General features: G+C 37.0%; 1 protein-coding gene across 2 annotated transcripts in view; it reads left to right on the plus strand.

Moving 5' to 3' along the window:
• Positions 1–1,702: 1,702 nt before the first annotated feature.
• The window catches only part of TRPC4 (transient receptor potential cation channel subfamily C member 4), a 161,996-nt gene continuing 139,155 nt past the window's right edge, over positions 1,703–24,543 (plus strand). The window contains exon 1 of one of the 2 annotated variants that reach the window (XM_049701357.1): positions 1,703–1,938. The gene's annotated coding sequence lies outside the window, so the exon portion shown is untranslated. Of the gene's footprint in view, positions 1,939–3,022; positions 3,224–24,543 lie in introns of those variants that run through there. The other variant, XM_033410077.2, reaches the window with a different exon arrangement.

Below are 24,543 nucleotides of genomic sequence, written 5' to 3' on the forward strand. Positions count from 1 at the left end.
ACACTTTAGCTATGAATAAATAGGCATTGTAGAGAATAGTTTCACTGCTATCATTTCTGAGGTCACCCACTTATCTCTTGCTAATTTCAAAATGAGCACGTTCTTGTTTTTCTGACTAAGGTACTCAAAAGAAATTTCAAGTAACCATATAACCTTTTATTGTAAATTTCTGTGAGTTCAGTGAATTGCATTTTAAGTGGAATGCCAGTTTGCGGAATGATGTCACCTTTGTATTGTCCTTCTATTGTTAATGACTGTAATATACCAGTTCAGTGTTATTTAAATAGATTTCAAATAACTTTCTTGTAGTCCTTAATCATTTTAGTAGGTGGCATGAGGTCAGCCATCAATAAGCACGTGAAAGTGTTGCAAATGAGGCTCAGGGATCAATAGAACATTCCTCTTCCCATGGAAACACAGCCTACTCAGATGGCTGCCCTCCCTGTTCCTTTCTGTTTTGTATTTATGGTACATTCACAGGCACATTTTTTATGGAAAAACTGCCAAATTAGGGAAATTGACAAAATGCATCTCACCAACATCATGACAGAGATGGCATTTGTTATAAAGAACATATCCTGAGAGAGGCAGGAGCAGGCATTACAGAAGCTAAGGTTGCAAAGTAAAGTTCTCAGCCTTTAATGGGTATGTGTCGTCAGTGGTCCACTTTCTTTTGCATGTATTTTTAAATGTATTACAAAGGCATACACTCATCTTAGTATGTGGAATTCTGTTACGGGTTTATTTTAAAAGACACACACTTAAATATGTAGGCTTTTGTTTATCAGGCTGAGACAAAACATTACCTTAATAAACGTCAGCTTCACTTTTGTTTCTTAGGCATTAAAACATTTTAATTACTGATAATTAATGGGAATATAAGTTGTTTCATGAAAAAATACAAAAATATTTACTGCTCCATTGCATAAAATAGATTTTCATATATGCTGTCCTCCCCCTCCCTTGTTAGGCAGAAAGTAGATTTGTATTTATTATAAAGTTCATTAGCATGTCTACAGATACATGTGTTCCTGCATATTTCATAATTGCCATTGTTTAACATAAAACATTTTACAAACTGTTTAAAAATGTTAAAGTACTTTTGTGGTAAAGAAGTGAAAAGAGAGAGATTTCAGGAAAGAAAGGAATCCCTTTGTTGTTTGTGCCTTTAATTATTTTCTGGAGAGATATTATAGGAACCACGTTTGCTTCTGTGTACCTCAGTATTTGTAGATGACCTAGAAATTTACAACAGGGGTCAAGCCTGGGCTTGAGAGAAACCCATGAGAAGAGCCGTAAGCTAGAGAGAAAGAAAAGTTTAGAAATAAGAAAAGTGATTTTTTATAAAAAGCAGCATGCACATCACCCCAGGGGGTGATCTCTAGCAATATCCTCTTTACTCATGTAAATACTCAAAAAGGAAAAGAAAACAAACAAGCAAAAACCCCCTCAACTCTTGTGAACTTAGAAGGAAAATATAAAAGACAGCCAAGAAGGAAATTCTCTAATGTTGCACTTTGGAGTCTGCGTAGGGGTCTTGCTTGCCGCCTATTCTTGACTCCCTTGGGGGAACATTTCTTGGGAAGAAACTGGTCCTCCCAGCAGTCGCCAGAGCACTGATTCCCAGAAGGTGTAACGACGTGTGTGGCTGGGACAGGGAGAAAGGGTTGCCACTCATCTGTTGCACAAGCGCGAAGCTGGAGCAGGCATCTGCTGGGACGCAACGGGCGACCAGCAGCTCACCCCAGGGCTTTTGGAAGATAAAACGAATCAAGTAGAACCCGAGGGTGTCAAGTCGGGTATTCGCTAATCGCTAGCTAAGATTCCGCGTGGACGCCACTCTCTATTTTACAAATGGACTCTCCAGTCCCTGGGTCGTGACCAACAAAGCCTCCGTGAGTGACAAGCTGGGAATCACCGCGTCGCAGTGGCAAGCAAGTAAGTTATTGCCAACTTTGCCAATATATATGTTTTTCCTCTAAACACTTGGATCTTATTCTCAGGTGTGACCATTAAAGTGGTTGCCAAAAGATAACTTTTATCCTGAAATCTCAGTACGCTGATGGGAGCATCCATCTCTCTCTCTCTCTCTCTCTCCCTCCCTCCCTCTCTCTGTCTCTCTCTGTCTCTCTCTGTCTCTCAATACATCCCACCTGAAGCCACCGAGCTTCGCGCTTCTAGGCTGGTGCGCGTTTGGGGTTTTAGTTGATATTTGGAAACTTACTGATTTCCTATGCCTGTTGCAAAGACAGAGCTGGATGAGGGTGGGTGGAACGCTGCCTCGTTATTTATTCATTGCGACTGTCTCCATTGTTGACACTAGTAGGAAGCCGCAGACGCCTGCTCTTGCAGGGGAAGTCTGACACCTTGAGGACGGGAGAGCGGGTGCCGGGACCCCAGAAGAGCCAGAGTGAGAGAAGCTTTGAGAGTTACGGGGTGAGGGTGGCAGTTACTTTTTCAAGTCAGGCGACCTGCCGCCCGGGTGCTTGTTTACTAGGGTGGGAGCAGGGTGCTCAGAAGCCGGGTCCTGACGCGAACTGGAGTCGGGCAGCCTGCAGAGCTCGCCCGGAGCCTGGAGGTGTGTCTGGCTCGCCTCCAGGATCACTGGGTGGGTTCTGGCCACCGACAGGGCTGGATGACCGCTGGTTTGTGGTGAGCTCGCCTGCCCCCAAACACTTGGTTCACCCCAAACATTTGGCCCCGGGAGGCGGAGGGTATTCCTGGACAGCCGAGCCGGGGTCCTGCCCTCGCGCGGGTCCCATCCACCGCCAGGCAGAGCGGTGCGTGGGACGCGCATCTTCACGAGTGGTCCCCTCCGAGCCCGGTCTGTGCGGACCCCGAGTCAGGCAGCCGCCGGAGATGGAGGGAGGGGTGCCTTCCTCTGGGTTCATCGGCTGACAGCCGTGGGAACGCTAACTTTATCCGGAGGGGTCCGTAAGGGCGAGGGTGGGCGAGGTTCTCCTCCCCCGGAGCTCACCTCCCCCTCCAGGGCCTCCCCTCCCCCGCCTCCCATGGCATCACTCTCAGAGCATCCTCACTCCGCCCAGTTCGGTGCCAGCTGCGTGGGCTCCAGCTTCGTGCGTTTTCCTTGGAATGCTCCAAAACTCGGCGGAGACTAAGGAAATCCCGTTGGAATTTGCCGGGCGTGCTCTCACCCGGCAAAGCACCCGCGCCGCCGACCTTGACTCGATCCCTCTTCAGCCAGAAGATTACAACTTTGCAGGTAAAGAGGGTGTCGCCTCAGAGCTCCATTTGACCCGAGCTATACCTCGCCTGCTTTCTGGGATCTCGGTTAAGTTTCTCAAGCTGCCTGGGAAGCCGGCTGTCTCTTGGGAGGCGGACATCCCTGGGGGGTTACGAGTTCAAGAGGCTCCGGCGGCACGGTTTCTCTTTAAGGCTTGGGACTGGGTCCGTGAAGCTTTCTGTGATGGACCCAGGCTGAGCTGGAGTTCTCAGCCTTTCACCGCAGCCGGCTTTAAAGCAGGGGAGAGGGCAAAGAGTGAACCTCCAGTGTGACTTATATGGTACTCAAAGCAGCAGCAGCCACGATATGGAGCTGGGAAAGAAGGCTGTTTTTAGTCTTTTATGCATTTAGGGAAAATGGAGATCTTGGTGGCCCCTGGGCGTATATAAGTGAGCCCTTAGATTCTGGTACCTAAACTGGGGTAATGAAGAAAGGATAGTGATCAATATCCTGTCGATCAATTATACTCTGCGTCATTTTCATTCTCTATCAAAAAACAGAAACACTTATCCGTGTCGCTGGACCCAGGCTAGGGATTCCTAGTTTGCTTGGCAACTGAAATTCCAACTAAGCCAATGACCCTGTTTGCTACTTGGCTGAATCACTGAGATTTGCTGCACAACTTGTTGTTCTAGCTGAGAACTCAGCTGCCTTTTGTGATGAGGTAACTAGAGACTACTGGAAGGGGATGGACGGTTGGGAGAGATTGAGACAAGGGAGCTCCGTGTCTTGTCTGTATTCACCATGCTGTATCCACTATGGTGTAATCCTCTTCACATGGTTTCTTAGGGTGGCCCTTCGTGGTTAATATCCACAGGGGACAAATGCAGCAGGTCGCTTACTCTGAGTAAGCACCAAGCCAAAGGAGCAGGGGGAGACAGAAGCAAGGTTTACTTGTTTTATTAAAAGGAAATTTAAAACATACTTGTAACACTGAAAAAAAAATTCTGTTCTCATATACTTTCTGGATTTCCTATTACAGTAATTGCTGCACAAAACATATTACAAATTCTTTAAGAGAAAAGGGTAGCTAGAGTTTGTTGTGTTTTTTTTTTTTTTTAATTCTGAATTAGGGAGAGTAAGAGTGGGTGGATATGTTAAAACATTGAAATCGTCATCACTGTGTTATGGTTGGCTATTTATACTTAGATTTGTAATACCTACTTCTGTTCACCCGGACAGTAGACCAAGAAACACGTCTCTTTTAAGTATGGAAGGCAAAGAATCAATAAGATAAAGGGATAACTGGCAGTTCAAATATTAGAATCAAAATTTAGTAAGATATTGCTAAAGAAGCACTTTAAAAACTATATTTATAAATTAATGCAGTTAATGCAAATCAGTATGTCAGTAGAAGTTAAATTCGCTTTATCAAAGTATTTTATGCAAATGTCTTGAATTAATGGACGGTTAGTACAGGTAGAAAGCAAGCAAGCACTTTCATTGTTCATGAATGAGACCACAGAGCTGGAGACCCTTTCAGTAGAGCTGATCAGAGCTCAGCTACCCTGCTAAGCTTGCCGTTGTGGAGTGAAGTGCCAAGAAGGTTACACACAAAGAGAAGTACTAACAGGTTAATTAAATTGATACATAAGATGTACTTAATATTCATTGAGTGAATGAATATATAGTTAGGTAGGCAGACAGTTTAAGGCATAGCAAGAAGATTTGTAATTGCAAATTTAGAAAAGTTCTTCCACTTAGTTAAGAGCTTAAAGGAACATGGGCATTCATCAAAGCATAATTTATCTCAGCTCAACAGGTAAAAGAAACATGTATCTTTAGTAAATCCTGTCAAATATTAACTCTGAAAATCTTGGTTTTTGAAAAGTAAGTTTCAATTTACTTGCTTAATGGTCATTCTCACAGATATGAGGTGGAATAAATTTTCCATTACTTATAAGCTTTAACATTTTGTAATTTTTACGTTATTTGTTTTTCTGTGGCAGTTGTTCCTATAAAGCCAAGTTCAAAATGCAAAGAGAAAACCTTGAGAAAATTAAAGTTCTATATGAATTTTATGGCCACTTTGATTATTAAAATGGTAAGAGAGCAAATAACTTTCCACATAAGATAAACTTTATTAATGCATACTTTATATAAGTAGGAAATACCAGACATTGCTTTTATTCTTTCTGATTAGGGGAATTTGAATATCATGTTCAGTACATACATTTTAAACTTTTAAACTTAAACCCTATTATAAATGTGATAAATTTCTATTGAAGTATAATAATAACCTCTAGGGATGCACTGATTAACCCCACTGAATTGAAAATACTTTCACAAATATATTGTAGAAAATATTGTCATAGTTTTATGCCTGCGTGTTTAATTGTCAGGATAATTTATGGCAATTCAGATTATCAACATTATATTTAGCAACTGAAAACTGACAATCTGCCTTTTCTAATTAATTCATATATTGGAACAAAAATAAAGACATGCACACTTTTGTTCAGTAGTTAATATTGTGAATATAAGTGCTCCAAGAGATAAAGGATTTTGTAAATAAAGATATAGAAGAAATGCTAAACACTAGCTAGGAAAGTAAAACTGTGGACTGAATATTTTCTTATGAAAATGTGCTTGGTTTATTTTTAAAAACAAGCTAGATGAAGGGAAATATAATAAACTATTAACTTTTCTTTTTTTCAAAATCATAATTGCTGAACATTTTATGAGATCAGATTCTAATGTGCATCTTTTCCTCCCACGTTGTATTGTCTGGGCCAAACTGAAACTCGTGTTACTCACCTCTTTAATATCTATGGAAAACCTACCATAAGCATTTTGGTTCTTTTTAAAAATGATGGGGCTTCCCTGGTGGCGCAGTGGTTGAGAGTCCACCTGCCGATGCAGGGGACACGGGTTCGTGCCCCAGTCTGGGAAGCCTGCTGCGGAGCGGCTGGGCCCGTGAGCCATGGCCACTGAGCCTGCGCATCCGGAGCCTGTGCTCCGCAACGGGAGAGGCCGCGACAGTGAGAGGCCCGCGTACCGCAAAAAAAAAAAAAAAAAAAAAAAAAAAAGATGAAGAGACAGCTCAAAACAAAAACCTTATCTTTTCTCCTCATTTATGCTTCATCATGCCACACAACACATACTCATACCAAATAAACATTAAAACGTGTTAATTCAACCCAACTTAAATTGGACATTTGCTTCTGTCTAGTTGTGATGAAAAACTGCTTTAGAACTATCTTTCCTCTCCTTATGTTTTCTAGTTCTAATCCTCCAAGATGCTTTGAGACCTTAATATTTTAAGAGATTTGAGAATATTTTGATCAGGGATGTAATATCATAGCTGTATCTTTTTAATCAGTACAAATAAAGACCTGATCTCTGAAAACATTAGTACTACCAAAATATGGTACGATGAAAAAATACATTTAGGAGAAGAAGCTCTTCATCTGTGAAACTGAAAATTAAAGACACATGCATTGGAAATGTATCAATTTAAAACTACATTGTTCCATGAACTATTCAGTAAATGTAGATATACTTAAATTTTTTAAAAATCTCAGTCATCCCTCTGAAAGTTCAGTTTCACTTAAACAGGTTATAAAAGAGAGACAATAGTTTCAGTACTTGATATTTTCTTTTAACTGATATCTCATTAATATTAGTATACGTTTTGTCAATCCTTATAAAAATGTATTGCAGTGTCACTGAGTAACAGCTTCTTGAGAAGCAACAGATGACACATGGGCACAGTTTTATTCATAAAATTAGAAAATGTTAAGTAAAATGTTAATTTAAAAACATGCTTTGATGGCTTTATCTAGCACACTGCATTCTTTTTGAGAAATGGCAAGTGAAATGTAATGAATCAGATATGCATTCGTTACACTCTGCCTGTAGTTTGCTATGTTTTTGAAATATGTTGAAAAAGTTACCATAAGTCATTCCTTGAACAAATATTATCAAGAGTAAATTTTACTTAAGACAGGAAAACAGGAACTATTATGAAAAAAGGAAAGGAGGAAAAAGAGAGGGGGCCACTATTTATGGGTACTTAAGGTATGCCAAGAGCTATGCTAGAAACTTAGAAAAAAATTTTTTTCTCACATTTATCTTCACATCTATCCTAACACTAAGGTATTATTACTACCTTTTAACAAATCTGAAAAGACTAAATTACTAAAAAAAAAAAAAAAAAAATCACAAAGCTGCTTTATGGTAGAGTCAGGATTTGAACCCATGTCTACTTGATTCTAAAGCCAATACTCTTTTTCCTTGATTCTTATGGTCTCCAAAATAAAATTAGTAATCTTTTAACAAGATCCATACAGTCATTGTATTCTTGCAGCCATTTATTGCTTGAATTTTTCAAATGTTATAACACTGGGACATAATTATGAGGCTAGACCCCATTATGAGGCTAGAATTTGAAACAGTACTCTTAACTAAAGCTCCATGGGTTTTGAAGCAGAGCAGGAGATGAGCTACTCAGCTCAAGCTAGTTTCTTAAAATTATTTCCTTTCTTACTCTCAAATCTAAATGTAACATATGTGGAAAGAAAAAAAGGCTTATTTTCATGGATAGCATTCAAGGTAATAAATTTTTAAATAGTCATGAGATTATAATTTCTAAATAAAAAATTGTCATTCAAAACTTTAGAACATCTGCAGGCTGTTGATAAAATGTCTTTGTACAAAACACAGTCATGTTAAGACAGGTTTATATTGCATCTTATTAGTGTTATATGAAATTTCTAGACAAGTGTTTGTTTTGTTATCATTTTAAGTTCCTAATTATTTTGCATGTCCCTTGGTATTTAATGAGGGGAGTGCTCTTTCATGCATCCCAGAAGATATCTGTCAGCTGGTGGCACATTTTAACAAACTTCCCATGGGTTTTTTTTTTTTTTTCTTTAAACCTACACCTGAATTTAAAACCAATGTGCTTAAATCCAAAAATCTATTTATGTCAAAAATTGAGGAAATAACTTTTTTGAATATATGTCATACCATTACAAAAATTAGCACTGAAGTGGTATCCATTCAGTAGATATTGTTTGAATATTAGTAAATGAATAATTGAATAAATAGATGAGTGACGCGCAAATTAGATCTTCATCTTTGCATTTGCTGGCAAAGCTCCCTCTGTACAGAATAACTTTTCCCTTATTGCTTCCTGTCAAAATGTTCTCCGGGCACCAAAACCTAGCTCAATATCACTGTCTCCTTGAAAGTTCCCTTTATGTCTCCAGCTGTCGCACGTATAAACACAAGCAAAACCCTTGTTATATTCTGCCTTGCAGATGGGTAGAGGTATATCTCCTGAACTAGACAGTAAACTCCTTTAAGAAACCCAGAGAATGGTCAAAAAATGTGTGAGGTTTTTTTTTGCGCTACGCGGGCCTCTCGCTGTTGTGGCCTCTCCCGTTGCGGAGCACAAGCTCCGGATGCGCAGGCTCGGCGGCCATGGCTCACGGGCCCAGCCGCTCCGCGGCATGTGGGATCTTCCCGGACCAGGGCACGAACCCGTGTCCCCTGCATCAGCAGGCGGACTCTCAACCACTGTGCCACCAGGGAAGCCCAATGTGTGAGTTTTTAAGTGACTTTGACTGTCAAAAATATTACGCTTTTGCAATTAAGCATACTTAATTTATTTCAGTTTTATAATTCCATTGCGAGCATATAATTGTGAGCATATTTATTTAACTAATGAAGCCATTAGAATGATAATTTTGCACTTATGTGATATAGTGAGTACTATATTACTTCCTATGTTATAAAACGTAACCCATTATTCAATGGACATAAATTTCAGTCAACTTTTATGTCCATTATTCAATGGACATAACTTTCAGTAATAACTTTCAGTCAACTATAATGCTCATTTTCACAGGATTTATATAACCAATTATATTATTAATGTGCTTTAGTTTAAGTGGTGCTGTGCTGAAATTCTTAGGAGGGAGTTTAAGTTCTATTACACCATGAGAAGTGTGATTAGAGTTGAAAGAGGACAAAACAAGTATTTCTCAGGAATACCTACTGAACTAAAAGTCAGAGACTTCTTTGGTGTGATTAGGTTTGGTAAATTAAGCTAAAAATTCATGTCAAAACCTTGACAGTATATGATGTCCAACTGTGGGTGGCATGAGCTATTATTTTTTGGAGGGTGGTTGGTGTATTTTTAGTCTTTTTATTCTACTTAATTAAGAGTAAAATTCTTACAAATGAAAGTGTATGAACAGTGTTCAGGTACTCTGCTACACTTTTAATATATTTTACCTCTAAATGATAGTGGAGAAACAACACAATTGTGTAAGCTAGTACCCTGTGCATACCAGGATCATAGTTCATAGCTCATGGGATCGTAATTTTCATTTTCACAGAATTAAGATAATTAGTGTTCAACATATGCTTTTTGAATGGGTGAATGGAATCAATGAATGCATGGGCGATTGTTGTCAGCTGCTATGCTCAACCTCTGTATTTTAATATGCTGTACCTTCAAGGAACTGGTCACGTACCAATATGAATCCCCCCAAATATGATAGAAGGATGAAAGGACAGGCGTGGTGCATAGTGTACACTAAGTGAAGGATGGAGAATCCATCATGCTTTCTATATAATCGTCCTTACTGTTTGTGAAGCATGGGTATCGTTTTATGTAAAGATCTCTTTACATCAAATCTTTAGGCTGTATGAGCTGAAGATCACATTGAAGGCTACACTTTAAATGAATTCTCTTCTGTGATAGTTGCAGTTTGACAAGCAATGTTGGGATTTGTTTAACTGTAGAAATATATATATATATATATATATATATATATATATTTGCATTTAAACATATACCAGCTCTTAAAACCTGCACTTAAATTCATTAATTAAGCATAAATTATATATATCTCCATCTGTATGGACTGTATATGTATATATATGTAAGCCTGTACATATAGCTATATATAATGCTATATAAGTAGTACAGAATGATACAGAGTGGGAGATTGGGGATGAGTTCTTAAGATGATGCTTACAGAGTAATTATCAGAGACAGGGAGATAAAAATTGTTAGCAAAGAGGGTAAAGTAGCCTATAAAAGACAAAAGAAGTTTTTTGCCAATGTATCAGTGTCCCTGTAGAAAGGTTAGATAAGTAATGAATGGCTTGGAAGTTCATCTAATTCAAAAGTCTTTTTTTAAGCAAATGCTCAAATCTTACCAAATGATTTTTTAAAATACTATATACATATATGATACATATACACACATATAGAATGCTTCATGAAGGACTTATTTAATGCATGGCAATCACTCTACTAGATGCTGGGCACACAGAGAGGCACATACTACCTTTTGGTTTAAGATTTCCAAAAAGGATTCTCATAAGCCTCTTAATATGTTCTAGTGTCCCCTGTTATCTTGTAGATGTTTTGCTGTTTTATTGTCACCTGATCTCTTCTCATGGAAATAGAAAACTTATTAGGAAAATAACAAGTCATGCTAAAATAAATATAGTCTATATTTAGAATTAAAAAAAAAAATAACATCAGGTCATGTTGGAAGAAATCCAAATGCATCTTCCTTGCTTCCAATTGTTTTCTGTAAGGGTAGGGCTTAGAGTTTCCAACCAGAAATTTATGTTAAATTTAAATAGTCTTATTGACACTGTTAAAGATGGTGCTTTCCTTTTATATATAGATATTACTGAATTACCATTCAAAGGTGATGTATTTTAGCAGATAAAGTGTTTTCCAAAGTCTTGATGGATTTATGGTGATACAGCCACATGTTGCCCAATGGCCCTTTGAACCAATGAAGCAAACCTAAGAGAAGAAGCCAGTTTTAGAGCTAGGGATATCTTGACTTGGATCCTCACCCCCCTATCCCTTTGCCTTGGTACATGAAAAACTTTGGCTCAAGATATTCTTAGATGGATGAAACTATCCTAGAATCATCTAAGAGTTCTCAGTATCCACTGTTAGTGTTTCTAGGAAGCTCTTCTGTCTACAGCTGAGCATGTATTGAAGGCCTCGAAATAGGCCAGCTACCTCATGGTCTTAAATATTGGGAACAAAAAGGGAGCTACACTGAGCTACATTCATGTTTTTAGAATCATGTTTGGGGGAGTACATCCCTAGGACTATCCACTCTACCAGAAATTTTTTTTGTCTGAGAGTTATCATGTGAAATAATCAGAGTGCCTGTCTCTAAGCCTCTAATAGCCTCTGCAATTAAAGAGAAAAAAATATTTTTAAAGAACACTCAAATATTCGGGTTATTATTGCTCTGTAGGATATTAAATAGCTTTGTATCTAAAAAAAAAGATATGTCTCTCTGTATGTGCTGTATAAAAAGAAAATGTTGGCAGAAGGAAAAGACTTCTTTGCTTATCTGGTTCATTTTAACCTCACAGCTTAACATTCTGATTTGTAACGTGCAAACTACTTAGAGAACTGAACCGTATATTTTCATTTAGCACTCCAGCACATTCGTGGAACAGAGTGAACCAGCAAGTAATTTTGCCCTTTCATGAATAAAAGAAGCCTTAATGAAAAAACATTTCATTATAATAGTGCTTATGATAAAGAATTTTTCCCAACATATAAGATATCAAAAAATCTAACCTGAAGAACAAAAACTGCTTTTGTCAGTTGTACTTAACAGTGAATCACTAAAACCAGAATTTAAAACCTAACTTTCTAATCTTCTTAAATATTTTCTTACTGGTTATTACATTGATATAATTGAAATATTGGGAACAATTAAATATTAAAATTACCACTTTTTTTTCAACAAATTGAGTATTTGAAATGATCCACTGTTGAATAACTTAGGTATATTTGAACCATATAACCTTGATTCGTTTCAGTTTATTTAAAGAGTTATTTGAAAACTGAACTACTATCTTATGAGTCAAGATCTTCTCATCTATACAAATATATAATGTGTCAATTATTTAATGTGATTAAAGATAACCTCTGCTCATAGAATGCATTGGTATTCAATAGCTTTTAGGAGTGTTTCAGAGTCTGCCAGAATTTGTTTTGATTTGAATCATAATAAAATGGATGTACAGGTATAACAAAGACAGTGACTGCTCAAAGGGTTTCATACACCCTTTGGTTCACTTCCAGTGCAGCATTCAATAATATCTACTGCTTGCACTCCGTCCTCATATCTACAGATGGGCACCTTCAATTGTCTAATTGGTCCTGTGTTTAAGGCTGCTCCCTCATAGACTGGAGGCTGATGACAGAGAAGTGGCCATATAGGAACCAACATTCTCTGCTGCCTCTACCAGATCAGGGTACTCCCGTATGCAGATGGCAAGTATGATGAACATTTATTTCTCTGAAGATTTATAAAATTGTGGTAAGGTTCTGTGTTCATGGTGAAATTTCATTGCAACCTCTAATGAATCATGACTTCTGATAAAATACTCTTGTTTCTTTTCTTTAGGTTAGAGATAAAAGTTTCTTTCTAATATATTTAAGAAAATTTCATATCAAGAAGGGCTTAAGCAAAGGATTTTAAGAAAGGGAATTTCACATTGTTACATTCTTTCTAGGTATACAAGGGGCACGATTAAACTATTGTGTTTAAGAAAAATGGTCAGTTGTATGCTCTGCTCCATTATGAGGGGAAAGTCATTACATGATGGTGCTGGGATTTCTGACCATTTTTGTGTTTTACACTAAAATAAATGCTGACCATAATCATAAGGATAAATATTATATGAATTCACTATAAAGATCTATATGAATATTTTAAATGTCTTGTCTGAAATAAAATACGATATACTACTGATTTATTAATCATAACTACTCATTCATTTTAAAAAGAGTTTAACCCTTTAATTTTAATTCATGCAGCAAATACTTTCAGTTTATTTTCTTAAAATTCACAGCAGTACTTTGCAAGTGTTTGCCAATTATTTGACATATATGTGTAAGACCAACCAATGCAAAACGTTTACCTGACTATTGATGAGCTATAGTCATCTTTCTTTCTTATCACAGAAGAAAGTGGAAATAAACTTGAGGGACAGTATATTGATCTTTTAAAAAATAAAATTTTATACACGCTGACATACATGCATTTGGTGGAGGGGTGGGCTGAGCTGGATAGACTTAATTTTTTTCAAGAACAATTATAAACCTGTTTCATTTTTTAATTTTGGTTTTCTTTTTTATTTTTATAATTGCAGATGCTACACCTGCTGTCTTTATATGCCCTCTGTTCCTTGTAGCACCGCCATGCCTCTGTGGGCAACCAAGCGTCCTCTTCAGCATGTTTAGTGTCAGTATGTTGGCAAAAATTTTTCTCAGTTTTTGTTTGATTGAAAATGTTTTTATTTGATCTCCCTTTTAAAGCTATTTCCATTGGTTATAGTATTCTAGAGTAAAAATTATTTTCTTCCAGTACCTTATGCCACTCAATTGACTTTTGACTTCTGTCATTTCTGCTGAAACGTCAGCCATCAGTTTGATTGTGGCTCTTTTGAAGGCAACGCGTTCTTTGTTTTTGGTTGCCTTTATGTTTTCTTTTAGTCTTTCGTTTTCAATAGTTTTACAATCATGTACCGAAGTGATCTCTTTGGATTTCTGCTGCTTGGCGCTTGGAACATTTCTTAAGTATGGCTTGCTATCAGTTTTGGAAAATTCTTGGTCATTATCTCTTCAGAGGTAGTTTTGCACCTACCTTTTTTTCCCCTTAACACCTCCAGTTACACATTTTTTTTCCTTTTTAGTCTGTGTCATATATCTAGTATTCTTTTAATTCTTCTTTTAATGTATTTCCACACATTTTTGCTCTCTGTGCTGTAATCTGGATATTTTTAATAGCTTTATCTATCCTCTGCAAGGCAGATAAAATGGGAGTAAACATCTTAATCCAACCAGAACCTAAGCTGATGAGAGGCTAATTTCAGACTTTGCAAGCCCATGAATACCTGGTTGACCCCGTTGATATGTTATAAGACCCCAGGGTCTGAGAACCTTGGCTATTTAATAGATCACTTCTCCTTGAAGGTTCCTGAATATGAATTTTTCCTCTGCATTTTTGCGAGATTGATGAATACTCTAAATTTCAGCAGCTTTCTGATAAGTGTCTTACTTATTTTCCTGCAAAGCTTAAGATTTTAACAAATGCTTTGAGAAAATTGCTGCTGAGTGTGAGACTCACTTCCATCTGTCTCTCTTCTTACCAGGACATGAGAAACTTGTATTTGCCTTGGCAGAAGCATTGAGGGGAAATGTGGTTTGTAGAAGGTCAGGTCATCTCTCTGTGGTTTCTCCCTAACTGAGATATTGGCTTCTGAAGTCCTAGTCAGCTCTGTGACTCTTTTTTTTTTTTAAGTTGTTTTTTTTAAAAAAATTATTTTATATTGGAGTACAGTTGATTTACAATGCTGTGTTAGTTTCAGGTAAACAGCAAAGTGATTCAGTTATACATATACATATATCCATTCTTTTTTAGATTCTTTTCCAATATAGGTTATTACAGAGTACTGAGTAGAGTTCCTTGTGCTATTCACTAGGTCCGTATTGATTATCTATCTTATATGTAGCAGTGTGTATATGTTAATCCCAACCTCCTAATTTGTCCCTCCCTGCCCAACTTTCCCCTTTGGTAACCATAAGTTTGTTTTCTAAGTCTGTGAGTCTGTTTCTGTTTTGTAAATAAGTTCATTTGTATCCTTTTTTTAGAGTCCACATATAAGTGATATCATACGATATTTGTCTTTCTCTGACTTGCTTTACTTAGTATGATAATTGGAACTTTTCTTTAGACAGAGATTTGTTTATTTGCTTGTTTGTTCATATTTACCCAGCGTTTCTAAATGTTATCAGAAGGAATGTTAGTCCACTACATGCCATTCTATCATAGTCAGAAACACAAGTACTTCTTTTATATTTGAATTTAATGCCGAAAAATTGAGACAAAATGTTTAAAAGAAAGAAATTATACTTATATGGTATAGTATAGATACATAATTATACCCACAGAGAGATGAATATAGCAACTGCAAAGGAGTTTTGGCACGTTTAACCTGCTTTTTTTTATTAGCTCAGGAGTAACATTAGTCTTGCAAAATGACCAAGTCTGTGACATTAGAACAACCATTTTAAACATCATTTTAAAGTTATTTTGTATAAAATAATAAATTCTAAATAAAACCGTATTAATGTGGCTCAAATCAATTGTAATTAAGTTCCAACCAGTAGCTCTTTCTTATTGAATAACAGAGACACTATTAACTGAACAAAAAGTAGAGGCAATATGATGCAGTAGCAATATGACCTCTGTCACTGAGGTGAGATTTTTTTTCAGGCTTGTGGTTTTCTGAGTAATCTTTATTTCTCCATTCGAAATCCATTATACAAGGTTGGGAAAGTGTCATCGCTCACTGCTGTTTGTGTTAGTTATAACTGTTATTGCTAAAATTGCCTAAGGCCTGGAATGTTTCCTTAATGGTGTTCTGCAGATGTGCCCAACATTATAGTAACCAGTTCATGTAACTTAAGACGTCACCCGAACCTACCTATGAGATGTTATATCTGAATTTTTCATCAGTATCATTCAGCATTTGATTAATATATCTGCTAGTTGTGTTCATATGATCCAAATCAGACCTTGTTTACCCTGAGATGTGCACTATTGTCTTTTTTGAAAAAATATACATTGTAGTTTTATTCTGTGCAAAAGGGATTCAGAAATGGATGAGGAAGATGCCATCTTCCCAATATAGACTGTACAGATCCATCATTAAGTCCAAACACAGCGTGGTCTCAGCTCCAGACTGACAAGTGACTGTTAGGTTGTCAGTATGAACCTTCCAGGAATGGAGAACCTTAAGTTCTTTCCACAGCCCCTTCCAGGTTAATAAATGGCTTTAAGTAGGATGAGGCCTTAGAGGAGGGTCTGGCTAAAGGACCATTATGTTTGCTCAGAAGAGAGTGAGGGGTTAGATTAAATTCTATTTAACCTGGTTGGTCCTGTCCCAGAAGTGAGATGCATATTTGTTTTTTGATCTGACATTCCTAACCTGTCCCTCAGCCCACAGTCTGATGCCATGGCTGTGACCATGGTCCTGAACACCACATCTACCACCATGGAAAGGAGTTCATCTCATGGTCAACAACAAGTAGACCATCTCTGAGCTTCAGGAGAACCCACCCTAAAGCTGGACTTTCCTTCCAGTGGAACCTCTTGGCCACCAACCCTAGATTCATCCAAGTAGTTGTGTTTATCAGTAGCTTGTTCCTTTTCATTCCTTAGTAGTATTTCACGGTACGGATGAAACACAGTTTTCATATTGGCTGGGACAACAAATGCACAAGCTGGAGGACTGCTGAGCTCGCTTGCCCACTGGGCTACCTTCCTATCCAGTACCTGAGCCTCCGTAGCTGCACATCCAATCCTCTGCCCAGGAAGCCCATAGATTTCATCTGACTGTGGGAATCCAGGCCCATGCAGTGGGCTGTGATGGGACTTCAGTCAGTCTCTTGATATATCTGGAGGAAGGTAATCAGCCTTCCCCCAAAGTTGCGGGGTGTCATCTGGAGAACTTTGGGGTTATAACCTTTATCTAAGACAGTCCTTGAGGAAAGAGAAGATGTTTGGGATCTCTCAAACCCAACCCAGAGGACCACTTTATTTCTACTCCACAGACCTGTAAAAAAGCAGATACTTTAGACCTTAATTCTTTGTGACCTGAGTACTACTTTCTTTTTCTCTACATACCATGTAGACTTGCCAGAAAGCCATCATGCCACTTTTCTCTTATTAGTACTAATGACCAAGAGCACCTGCTCACAGACCTGAAGGCTTTCTTGAATAAGGACTTCAAGATCAGTTGTCTCCTAACTGGATCTGCATTTACATAGATTATGGAATGGGAGGTGGGGTGTAAAATTGGAGGGGTCTACTTCTGGTCTTCTTGGTGAAGACCTCAAGTGCCATCCATCTCTGTATGATTTGACATGCCCTGTAGTAAGACCAAGTGCTCTTACAAACAAGAATGGTGTGGACAAAGGTAGGATTCAGGAACCTGAATACCTCTCCCTTTCCTATATTCCTGTCTCCCCCAGCCTCCTTTTCTGCTATCTCTGTCTGCCATTACGCTCCAAGGATGCTGTCATGATGGCAGTTTGTGTATTAAAGATTTTTCTATTGAAGTTTTTTGATGGCCAAAAAAATTTATACTGTAAATATATATATTTTTAATAAATACCAATTTTGAGACACAATTCTGTAACTGCATAATTACAAACCCTCAGGACTGAAATCCTCTTTGAGCCGTGAAGTTGCTCAGACTTTAACCATACGGGTTCAATTTTCTGAAGTGTTCTGTGAAGAGCGACATGCCTAATACAATTTTTCTTGAAATCTTCTAGTCTCTTGCTTTGTGGTATCGCACTGGAGCTTAAAGTCACACTGCAGTTCCCCAAATACACAATTATCGTGCTAAATAACTAGATGGCTTTTAATGATTCTGGGCGTACGGGAAGTTTAAGGTGCTCTGATAGTGGCTAGAATGAAGTTTTCCAACTTTTTTTCTGAAAATAATAGCAAAGTAACATCAGTTCACATTTAGTGAGTGAGTAGGCTATGGCAGGCCCTAGGCTGATTGGTTTGCCTGCCTTATATTATTAGCCTCAGGACAACTATCATCATCCCCATTTTACAGATGAGGAAAATAAAGGCTTAGGTGGATTAAACAGCTTTCCCAGGTCACACAATTATTATGTAGTATGGCCCTGAATTAAACCCAAACCTGACAAATTCCACAACATAGTTTCTTAGCAATTATGCTATAATGTAATGAAAGTTTGAAATCTGAAGCATTTTCTCAGTGTACCCACATGAATTACTGAACAGTCTCTAGTTTTCTGTTTATCAGTCTTAGCATGTATGACATCACGTTTCCAAGCCTTTTCAGGTTTTATAACACTTGCTAAAGTATTAATTTTTTAGGGACTGGATTTAAATCCAATTGTACAATGTCTGGGGAAACAGTGTCCTTATTCCTTCCTTTTTAGTTCTAGTCCATCTTTATCAATCTCAATTTTAATAAGACTCACCAAATCTTTATCTGTTTTTCCTTTTCAAGTCTATTTTAAACAGGACTGTTCCAAGGTCTGCCTCTTGATTTATATTTTAACTTGTGTGTGTCTGTGTGTTTCTTTGATAGACACCATCTCTAACCACTAGAAACCATTCATTTGTTTTGCATCACTGTATTTTTGTCATTTTGAGAATGTAAGATAACTGAAATCATACACCTTTGTATGACCTTTGGAGATCGGCTTCTTTCACTCAGTATTAATGCTCTTGAGATGCATTGTATTGTGTGTATCAATAGTTTTTTTCCTTTTTATTGATGAGTGGTAGCCCATAGTGTGGATAAACCACACTCTACTTAACATCTGGATTATTTTCACATTGTTACCATAACCAACAACACTGCTATAAACATTTGTGTACAGTTTTTTGTGTGAACATAAGTCTTCATTTATCTGGGATACATGCCCAGAGTGTAATTATTGAGTCATATGCTAGTTGAATGTTTATTTTTTTAAGAAACTGCTAAACTATCTTTCTGAGTGACTGTACCATTGTGCACGCTTAGCAGCAATGTATGAATGATCCAGTTTCTCCACATCCTTAACCGCAAAAGGATGTGGGAACGTAGGATAAGGTGACATCTGTACTTCAGTGCCATTACTATTTTTTTATCCTAAAATTCAGCCATTCTTCTAGTAGTGATAACTCATTGTGGCATTAATTTGCATTTCTCCAATGGCTAATATCAGACATAATTATATGTGCTTATTTGCATCTGTATATAATCTTCCATGGAGTGTCTCTTTATGTCTTTTGTGCATTATCTAATGTGTTTTGTTCTTGTTTTGTTTTTCAAGGTTGAGATTTGAGAGTACTTTAAATATCTATGTTCTAGTCATTTAGCTGATGTGGTTTGCAAGTATTTTCTTCACGTCTGTGGCTTGTCGTTTCATCTCTTAAACGAATCATTTGCAGAGTGAAAGTTTTAAGTTTGATGAAATCCAGTGTATCATTTTTTTCCTTTTATAGCACTTTTCTTTTTAAAAAGGAAAAAAATAAAGCATAGAGAAAACAAGTGATTTACTCAAATCCTCACAGCAAAGAAAACCAGCTTATTGCCTTCTTTTCTTGCTTCTAGTTATAGTGTCGTGTAAATGGGTATCTCAGTCATACTGTCCCCATCCGTCTGCTCACTCCTAGGCCATTCTTATTCTGTTGACATACAGGTGTAGCATAATATAAAATTTTTCTTGTATATTTTTGATTAAATGCACATGTGCTTATTATGATCATCTGTAAATCACCTGTCCTTATATACAATTAAGCTCAATTTGAACTATTTTTCATTTTATTTTGCATCATTCCAAAAGTATTTACAATACATCATCTCGAGCCACTGATATAAAATTTTTGCTTTTATGGTGATTAGAATTAGGTGAGTCTGTCTTGAATTCCAGATTCAAGATGAATTAATTACTTGAGTAGCAAAAAACAAACAAACAAAAAAAATAGATTCCCAGGCCAATACTCAACTCTGTAATGAATGATATTCATATAGTTATTATAATGCAAATGAATCTTAATGGTTTTCAACCATAGAATCAAACTTTGACAAAAGATGGAGGGCCAACTTTGGTGACAGAACCTACTGGAAATGTTACAAAGTTGAAAATGTATAATTAAATTTATAGCTCACTGAAGTCAGGAGGTGAAAGTTAAAATGAAAACAGAACATTAAATATAAATTTATGAATATTATTATTTACAAACAGTACTTAAATGTATGAATATTATTTATGAAATATAGATTTATAAATATTATTTCTAAAATATAAAATAGTTTGAATCATATGAAACTGCCTATATGTGATGACTTTTTAATACAAAATGACTACTTCATATGATTCAACCTATTACTAAAATGATTACCAACATTGGGGGAAGATATGGAAGGATGGGAAGGGATGGTGTATGTGAAGGAGGTCCTTATCATTCTTAGCAGGACACCAGTAGAAAAGTGTCTGAAGAATCACATTAAAATATTTTTCTTGCGAAGTTAATCCTTGCAATGATTAACTTTCAGATAGCAATCAGATTCATCCTTGCAACTGTCTAAATATGTTTTCAACTTTGTTGAGGTATAACTGACAAATGAAACTGTAAGATATTTAAAATACACGTTGTGGTGATTTGATACATGTATACGTTGTGGAAGGATTCCCGCATCTAGTTAACAATCCACCACCTCACATATTTATCTTCCTTTTTTCTTTTTAGTGAGAACATTTAGGTTCTACTCTCTTAGCAGATTTCATCTATACAATACAGTTTTATCAACTATCGCCGCCATGTTATACCTTAGATCTTCAGATCTTATTCCTCTCATAGCTGAAAGTTTGTACCCTTTAAGCAACCTCTCACTAGTTTCCCTACCCACACATCCCAGCCCTTATCAACCACTTTTCTTCTTTCTATTTCTATGACTTCGACTTTTTTTTAAGATTCCACAGATAAGTGAGACCATACAGTATTTGTCTTTTTCTGTCTGGCTCATTTCACTTAGCCTAATCCCCTCAAGGCACATTCATGTTGTCACAAATGGCAGGATTTCCTTCTTTCTCATGGCTGAATAGTATTCTAGTGTGTGTGTGTGTGTGTGTGTGTGTGTGTGTGTATCTTCTTTATCCATTCATGCATTGATGGATACTTGGGTTGTTTCCATATCTTTGCTATTGTGAATAATGCTGCAATGAACATGGGCATGTGGACATCTCTCTGATATCCTTTTTTCATTTCCTTGGAATACATACCCACAAGTGGGAATGCTGGATCGTATGGTAGTTCCATTTTTTTGAGGAAACACACAAATATTTTAAAATAAACATTTGTCTTCTTTGAATAATGTTTGCATTAGAGATTTCTCATGTTTAATAATCCTCTTCGTTTGCAGCATTGCCTCTTTCTAAGGCCCATTGTCTGAAATGGCTGGAAATATTTTTTCCTGTAGTGCCAGATACCTGACAACAGTAACAATGAAAAGGCAGAATTAAATAATTGATGTGGCTCCTTCTGGAATCAACCTTTGTTTGATTTGATTTATCTTCCTGGTACTTTCACTGACATAGCCTGTCAACAAAGTTGTAGAGTAAAACAAAAACATCGAAACACAAGGAAATGCATATTACTTTCTGTTTGCAAAACTTCTGCTTTAGGTAAAATTTGTGTCTGAAAATTGATTGTTGATGAGCTGACTAACAAAAAGATCATATTTCAGGCTCAAATCTGAGTGTTTTTACAGTAAATTGCCCAAGGCAGATGGAATCTTCTAGTTGATGGAACGTTATGGTTAAAAGCATTTGAGAAAAATATTAGAGTGACGACACTCTTTCACAGGGTGTGCCGTTTGAATTTTGCTAAACCACCCCAGTTGCTTGGGAGGAAGTGATTAAAAGCCTCAGATTTGATGTTATATAGACCCCAGTTTAAGTCCTGACCCTCACATTCACTAGCTGGATAACCTTGTAGAAATCACTTAATATTTTTAATCCTCAGGCATCTCATCTACAAACTGAGGATAAAAATACCTAGCTAACGGTGCAGTTGGTAAGATATATAAAATGAATATATCACAGTGCCAGGAGCATAATAATCTTTCATTAAGTGGCAGGATCACAGCTGGTAATTTATTACTGAAAGTTAATTATGAAAATTGCATTGAAGCTCACAGGTTGTTTCTAAGTCGAGTGATAGTAACTTTTTCATTGAAATTGTGCTCTAATAGTTAGAGATGCCCTGATATGCCTGCATTATAAAACAAACAATGCCATTGACCCTAATGATATTATCTAAGTTTAAAAGAGAGAGATGGAGAGAGATGTGATTATAGTTTTAGAGGCCAGGAAATAATGTCTTCTGCTATATTCCTTTCCATCGTTTTGTAGCGGGGCAAGGACTTCTCTGAATGGGGAAAGCAGAGGAAAAGAAAGTATGTAATAGCTCCAGGAGCAGGTATGCAGAGCTATAGTGTATCAAGGCAACCAGTTAGTGGAAATCCTTGGGACGTCTTCATGTGGGCCTAGGAGTAATAACAATGATACTAATACTACTAGTAGTTAAAGATATCAAAATCTTTCTGCATATTACCTTATTTAATTTATGAGATAAGTTCTATTAGGGTCATAACAGACAGTGGCTACGAGCATGGTATCACACTTACCAGGTTTCCATTTCAGCTCTGTCACTATCTGTGTCACTTTGGATATGTTATTTATTGAATTTAAGCCTCTGTTTCTTCTTCTGTAGAGAGTGTTTTTATAATTATAATCATGGATGAGGGCATTCAGGTTTTAAGTCTCAGGGCCTTGTAGCAAGTATGTGCAAGTCTAGAATATGAATATTGGTGTGTATATTGTTAACTTCCCCTCAGTGCTTCCGTCTCCATAAGAATAAAGATATACTTAAAATGTCTACACATAGAAAAGTATATATTGTTTATTGTCTATATACAGATTTGTGTTTGGGCAAAGAAAATGTCAATTGAATACAACCGAATGTTTGCTACTTTCTCTTTTCAAGTAGATGAAAATTCAAAAATGTTAGTTACAAGAAAAAAAGAAATAATGAATCATCTGAGTTATGTCATTCAACTGACATATATTTGATTAATGACTGCATGCAAGACAGTATTTATCTAGACTGTGCCACCCAAGATCACTTAGTTAGGAAAAAGATATTCTAGGCCCAACTTTAACCCTGCCACTGTGACTTTGCAATTCAGTGTTTTCTTTAACAATATTGTTCTAGCATCTAGATCAGTGGTTGTCAACCTTTAGGGTATGTACATCAGATTGCCGCCTTATGTTCTGGACTTTCTGGTTCAGTGTGTTTTGAGGTACAGCATGAAATTTGCATCTCTAACAAGTTCCCAGGTGACATCTATGCTGCTAATCACACGCTGAGAACTACTGGTCTGGATCAGTGGTTCTCATCTCAACGTTGTACGTAGCATTCCTATGTGATCAATACCAAGTTTGGTGCAAATAATTCATTATTAAGTATAAAGTAGCAGTGTTTGAGAAAGATATAATTAAACATTGGAGGATATTTATATTTACCCTAATAATATCACTCCTGTGTACAAATTAATGTCCTGGGAATTACGCATAAGAATACGCTGCACATCTGAATGCCAGCTGTCTCGTGTGTTGATTCAAAAAACCAGTCTGCAAGTAGGCTACAAACATTTAAGTTATCTTCCACTTGTTTTTGGCTTCCTTGTCACTGTCATGTCAAACTGTCCAGTGAATTCTGCTGCAGTCACTGGCTGCATACCATCATCCTTGTTATGTAACCCCTTGGGTGTTATCAATATCTAGTAAGAGGTAGAGGAAAGAGGAGGAACAGAGTTTGCAAGAATAAGAAACCCATCGTGTTTGCACACCATCACAAAGATGCAGCGGTAAATACTGTAACAAAATTTTGGACAAGAACACAGGTGAACCATTTTGCATTTAACAGAGAGGAACATCTCAAGCCTCTAATACTAGGGAGAGGGATGGCTATGGATGGAGGACATGGGACAGTCATAGACCATATTTTACAGTGAAATAGAAGGCACAGCTGCTTCCTGAGAAGGAAAAAGCAATAATTTATAGGAGGCATGAGGGAAAATTGAAAGCTTCTGCGAGTCACCAAAGAGAGTAGAAGTCAGCCAACTGAAACAAAAGTGTTAACTAACAACTTTGAGAAGGTAACAGTCATTAGAAAATGGATTTCATGGTGACTGACATTCCCATGTATTTTTGGTTTTGCTTTGTTTTTATTCCAGCAGCAATAAATAGATAGGACATATAAGAAAAAAAATCAGAGAGTAGGATTTATCCAGGATTCATCCAGATGTGGTGGAGAAGTAAATGTGTATCCCCAGTCACTGTGTACTCATCTGAAGATGCTATGATAGGAACTGTGTCAAAGAGAGGGCTCAGAGGCAAAAATCTTAACACAAGAAATGTGATGAGAACACATTCTCATCCATCCTAGAATTTAATTAGGAACTGATGAGAAAAATAATCTATTTCAGTGTGACAGTGTTTAGGGTTTGGGTTTATAGAAAAGGATTTCCTCAAATGGCTTGATAATTTTTGACCCACTATCAGTAACATACTTCATCTTCACAGGCAAACTCAATGGGCAAAGTTTTGATTTTTTAAGTAGCAGCTTTCCTTACATAAAAACATATAAAATAGTCAAAACCAATTAAGAGCAAACCTGACT

The sequence above is a fragment of the Orcinus orca genome, chromosome 18 (assembly GCF_937001465.1).
Source record: "Orcinus orca chromosome 18, mOrcOrc1.1, whole genome shotgun sequence".
Classification (NCBI taxonomy): Eukaryota; Metazoa; Chordata; class Mammalia; order Artiodactyla; family Delphinidae; genus Orcinus; species Orcinus orca.